We start from the raw sequence: 6,000 nt of genomic DNA on the forward strand, positions 1-6,000 counted from the left end.
GGGATAGAAATAGCCTGGGATGGTCTGGAGGTAACAGAAAAGGATGGTTGGGCTGGGCCAGAGGTAACAGAGAATAAAGGGTTGGGAGTGGGGTCATAACCAAAGGACAGTTGAAAGAATTATTGGGATGAGCAACGCCTCAGGTGAAGGCCAGAGATCTGAGTTCAGGGTCTGGGTTGTGTGGGAAAGTTTCAGGAGCTTTTCCTTTTTGGAGTCCAGATCTCAAAGACACAGTCTTTTTCTTTTAGAGGTCCAGATCCTATCCCCATCACGCCCATTTTGTATCCCCCAAACCCACAACCAATAAGTAACCTCTCCTCAATCTCAACACTATTAGCTAACCACTAATTATCGTCACTCTTCCTTTGCCAAATCCAAACCTTGTGTTATTACTCTCTCCATTTACTCTCAAACTGCTGAATAGAGCAAAAGCAAGTCATGCAACTAAGCTGCGTACACTACGAGTTTATCTAACCCCAAATGGGCACTGATAGCCACCAGGCAATTTCCCTTATTCCTGCCTAAATTGATTCCCCTACTCACTCCCCCACATAATCTATTCAATTGTCTTCTCCTCAAGCCAGTCCACAGCTCAATCTCCTTCCACCTTTTCAGCTGAAGGCCTCATCCATTACTTAATGAAAAAATTGAGGCCTCTTGCAATGAACTACTCCTCTCAGAACCCTCAGCCATCATCCCATTCTCCTATCTAGAGGAGTAGTTTCAAAGAAACCTGCAAACTCAATATGAACTGATGCAGTAAAATGATTTATACAAAAATAACAATATTGTAAAGACAAACAGCTTGGAAAAACTTAAGAACTCTGATTGATACAATGTAGTGACCAAACACAATTCCTGAGCCAGTGATGAAGTATACTACCAACTTCTTGACAGAGATGACGGACACAAGCTGCAGAATGAGACAAACATTTGTGGACATGGCCAATGGGGGAATTTGTTTTGCTTGACTATGTGTGACCATTTCTATTTGTTACAATGATTTTGTTTTCCTTTTTATTTTATTGGGGGTAGGGGCAAAAGGAAAACAAAATAAATGCTTAATTTTAAATTAAAAAAAAATTTGATATTGTGAACAGCAAATATTTTGTTATTTTTAAAAAGATCCCAAAATATGTCAAAATACTCTTTTCACCCCACCATCAAAATAAAATTTTATACTGAACATGGGAAAGAAAAAGTTACAGTGCTTCCTTATTTGTCTCCAGGATAAAACAGAAATGCCTTTATTGGAAGTTTAAAGCCTTTCACAGTCTGATTTGCATCTGGCACTCTCAATCCCATTTTAAATTCTCAAAGAGTACAGGAAGCCTTCCAAACCACAGGCCAAGACCAGGGCCAGAGTTCAATCTGAGAAATGGGGCTCTGGAATTGTCAATAAATTCACTCCAATGTGGAGTGGGGGGGTGGGGGAGGTGGAGGGAGTGATATCGGTTAGTAAGGGAGGGGAATAACCTTGTCACCAAAAAGGAACAACAGGGATAAAGATCCCTTCTTTACCAGGTGAGGGGCAGGGGTTTCTTAATGAGGGGGAGGGGAATGAGGCGGTTGGGGCAGGAATACCCGGTGGGGGGGGGAGAAGGAAGGGCAGAGAGATACCGTCATTATGGGGGTAGGGATACCCCCATTATGGGGGAGGGGCAGGGATACCTTCACTGCCACGAGGGATGGGGCACTCGGACAGCTTCATTACGGGGGTTGGCGGAGGAAGGAGGGAGGGAAGGGACACCTTCATTAAAGGGGAGAGGAGAGAAGCAGGGACTTTTTCATTACACGGCGCAGGGAAGGAGATGGCGAAGAATTTCTCCTCCTCTACAGGTCCCAGGGTGCAGTACGTGGGGTGCGGGGACCACCCCTTCTCACGACCCGGGGGTCGCTTTACAGAAAAAAACTAGCAACCACCTCCACAACCCCTCCCTCCCCCCGCAGGGCGAGAGTCTGCCCCAGTGCTTACCTTACCCGACCTCCAACAAAGGCCCTGAAAGCTGGGGTGCCGCGTCCACTACCCCGCAAACACTCTCAGATTCAAACCCGGCGCCGCCTCCGCTACGTCAGTTATCTTTACCAGCGTAACCGTGCGCGGAGCGATCTTGTAGCCCATTGGTCCAGCTACTCCGCGGCCGGGCCAATCCGCTTCCTCACTCCAGGGACGCGGCCTCTGATTGGTGCATTTGTATGGTTTTAAAAAACAATCCAGCAGCTGACCAGCTTGGGAGAGTTGTTGGGCAGGCACGAGCTTCTCCGGGTCGCTGTATTTGTGTGTTTGCTGCCTGGTTGTTAGAGGCTTGGGCTGGGGTCCGAGAGCTGACGCCGGGGACTATCCTTGGTTTTGTCCCAGACTGCTCGAGCCGCCTTGCCCTTTTATGCAGGCTGCTCCTTTGTGAGCTTTTGGCATCTTTGTAGCGTGCAAACCTGCTTTCCTTGTCGCAGATACTGGAGCTCTTGTTCCCTGCTCCCTCCCTCAGTTTCCACTTCTGGGTTATTTCACTAGGGTTCTGTCAGAAGCGTTATTAGTCATTTCTGGCCCCTTTAAATATTCCTCTTTTGACATAGCTACACCAGATTCATCCATGTTAGGATTTTTTTTTTCCTGTAAATAATAGCGGAACCATTTAAGCAAAAACAATGAAGCCAAGTACGAAACCTTTTACTGATGTGCTCGTTTAGAGCTGGGAAAGATTATGTCCAACCATCTCCTTTAGCAGGTGAAAAAATGAAGCTCTGGGAAGACTATATGGAGAAATGGAAAGAGATGGGAAAAATGGTGGGGTAATAGCATATTCTGACAGTTATATATAATTTTAAAAGTGGCACAAAGATACACAAAATAGCAATAACTTATGGTTGAATGTAGGACATGTTCCAATTTGCAACGCACTTTCCATGTAATAAGCCTTGCATCTTCAATAAAGGTGACTTGCTTTAATTGTCTCCTGTTATGTCCCAGAGTTCAGAGACTCTTTTGTTATTCAGTCGTTTTTTCAGTCGTCTGACTCTTTGAGACCCCATTTGGGGTTTTCTTGGCAAGATACTGGAATGGTTTGCCGTTTTCTCCTCCAGCTCATTTTACAGTTGAGGAAACAGACAAACATGGTGAAGTGACTTACCTAGGGTCACATGGCTTGGAAGGATCTGAAGTCACATTTGAACTCAGAAAGATGAGCCTTCCTGACTCCAGGCCTGGCACTCTATCCATGAGCCACCTCGCTGCCCCTTTAGATACTCTGGAAGAGGACTGTTGTTTTGGCAAGATTTAATATTTGTGAAGCAATACTCAAATACTGTCAGAATATGTAAACTCTGAAATAAGCAAAGCACCTGAGTAGGATGGGGTTTAATTAATAAAGGAAAATTAAGAGTGTTCAAGCCACCATAGTATATGGAATGAATGATGAACTAGTAAAATTTATTAAAATTTTACTGTATACCAAAAACTATATTAAAACCTGGGAGAGAATCCCTGGTTCAAGGAGGCTACATCCTATCAAGACAATACATGTAAACATGATGTTTCCAAAGAAGGGTATTTTGGTTTGGGAACACAGGGATGATTAGGCATCTACTGCCACATCTTTTCCAGAGGCAGTAGTAGAATTGCAGTTTTGATTTGATTTACTTTTACCAGAGCCATTGGTGGGAATGGAGGGGGGGTGGAGAGTGAGATGGAATGAGAGAGTATGGACCTAAGATGGTGGAACAGCAAAGTGTGGTAGAGTGAGCTACTGCTCCCTCACCCCAACTCCTCCAAACAGATCTAGAAGACACAATAGATCCAATACTGATGAGGAAATTCAAGGGGAAAAAATCACAACGAGACACTACCCAGTGCCGGATCACAGACACAGAGCAGACTGAGGAAAGGACCTGTACCCAGGGGTTATATTCTAGGGTGAGGAGTTATGGCAGATGTTGTGCTATGTACCAAGCAGGGAGAAAATTCAGAAGCAAGCAATAAACAAGTGGCTTGGAACCCTGGAACAAAGCAGGTCTCACATCTAGACTCCAGGCTTCATACTGGCCCGAAGAGCAGAAATCTCAGACTAGAGGGAAGCTTTTAGCTCTGTCACTCTGAACCAGCAGAGCTTCGCAGATAGCCGATAGCAGCTGAGTCCAACTGTAAATTATTACTGTTGTTAAATCCAAATCCAAGTTGGATGAGGTGTTGGGGAGGCCATGGGGGCACTGATCTAATTTTGCCCTAGATCAGACCACTTTGGGAGCACTAAAAGCTTACAAGTCCCCACCCTGAGTTGTCCCTGACATCCTACGATAGCATCATACTCAATACCCTAATAATATGGCAGGAGGACCAGCCTAGACCTTCCTTCCAGAAGTGCATAGAGCCTGACCCTAACATAAAGTACAAAGTAGACTGAAGGTACAAACAAACAAACAAAGCTCACCATAAAAACTGCTGTGGTGGCAGAGAAATTCAGGACACAAACCTAGAAGAGAATGACTCCAAAAATATTTACAAGCAAAGCCTCAAAGAAAAACACAGCTTGGACACAAATTTAATTACAGTTCCTGGAAGTAATGAAGAAAGTTTTTTTTTTTAAGTTAAAATGTTTTTATAAATGAAATAAGAGTGCTAGAGGGAAAAAAATGGAAAAGAATGAGATCTATGGAAGAAAGAATTGAAAGAGGGATTAACAGCTTAGCACAGGAAGTACAAAACAAACTCCCTGAAAATTAGAAAGGACCAAGTAGAAGCCAATGACTCCACAGGGCAACAAGAAATATTTTTTTAAAAAAAAGTTAAAAGACTGAAAAAAAAATAAGAAAATGTAAGGTATTTCATAGCAAAAAACAACTGACCTGGAAAACAGGTAGAGGAGAAAAAAAAAATGAGAATCATTGAACTGCCCATTAGCCATGACCAAAACAAGAGCCTAGACATGAGACTTCAAGAAATCTTAAAATAAAGGTGTTTGAATCTCTTAGGACCAGAAGGCAAAGTGGAAATAGAAAGAACACACTGGTTCTCTCCTTAAAGAAACAAAAATATTGATAGCTCTTTTCGAGGTAGCAAAGAAAGGGAATCTGAGGGGATGTTCATAAATTGACAAATGCTTGAACAAGTTATGGTATGTAAATGTGATGAAATATTATTATGCTGTAAGAAATTATGGAGAGGGTTTCAGAGAAATCTGAGAAGATTGGTGTGTATAAACTGATGTAGAATAAAGTGAACAAAGTCATGAGAACAATTTCTACAATGATAACAATATGATAATGACAAACAACTCTGAAAGAATTAGAAACTCTTATCAGCATAATGATCAACCATGATTCCAGAGGACTAATGATAAAACACACTAATGGAGATTTGAAAGACTCAGACAAATTTTTTTTGGACTTGGTGAATATGGAAACTGGTTTTGATTGACTATATGTGTTTGTGATAGGTCTTGTTTTTTCTTTTGTTCTCAATTGGAGAATAAGATGGGGAAATGAAAAGGCAAGACTTTCCTGACTGAAACAAATAATTTTTTAAAGTAATCAAAAGGCAATTTACATAAATGTCTGTCTGGCTCAGAAAATCCATGGTTCTTTGCATATGTATTTTTTAAAAAATCCAGCTTTCATCTGTGCTTTCTCAGATGATAAATATTTTATTGCTACTAAAAATAATGTTATCATAATACTATGAGGGAATAAGTGGATATTTAATGAAATAAAGGATTATCATATATTCCTATTGAAAAGAGCAGATCTGCATAGAAATTTTGAAAGACAAACACAGGAGTTATGAGAAACACAAAAAAAGTATATATGAATAAACAAAGATAAAGGACTAAATGTGGATATACTGCTTACATTCTAATATGAGGAGATAAAACGTGTCTCCACTGAACCTTATAATCATCAGCATTTCTTAAAGGGAGTTTAATCAGACAGAAGCCCTAGGAGAAGTTCTGTCTCTGTCTGGAACATAACCTCTTCTCAACTCTACTATTCCATCCCATTCCAGCTTGC

The 6,000-nt window shown here is 41.6% G+C and overlaps 1 protein-coding gene across 1 annotated transcript in view; it reads right to left on the reverse strand.

Moving 5' to 3' along the window:
- Window positions 1-2,064, reverse strand: part of CENPF (centromere protein F) — an 82,829-nt gene extending 80,765 nt beyond the window's left edge. Inside the window, exon 1 of the mRNA XM_027871141.1 lies at window positions 1,976-2,064. The gene's annotated coding sequence lies outside the window, so the exon portion shown is untranslated. The remainder of the gene's footprint in view (window positions 1-1,975) is intronic.
- Window positions 2,065-6,000: the final 3,936 nt, after the last annotated feature.

This window comes from Vombatus ursinus, unplaced genomic scaffold (assembly GCF_900497805.2).
Source record: "Vombatus ursinus unplaced genomic scaffold, bare-nosed wombat genome assembly UNPS02014798.1, whole genome shotgun sequence".
Classification (NCBI taxonomy): Eukaryota; Metazoa; Chordata; class Mammalia; order Diprotodontia; family Vombatidae; genus Vombatus; species Vombatus ursinus.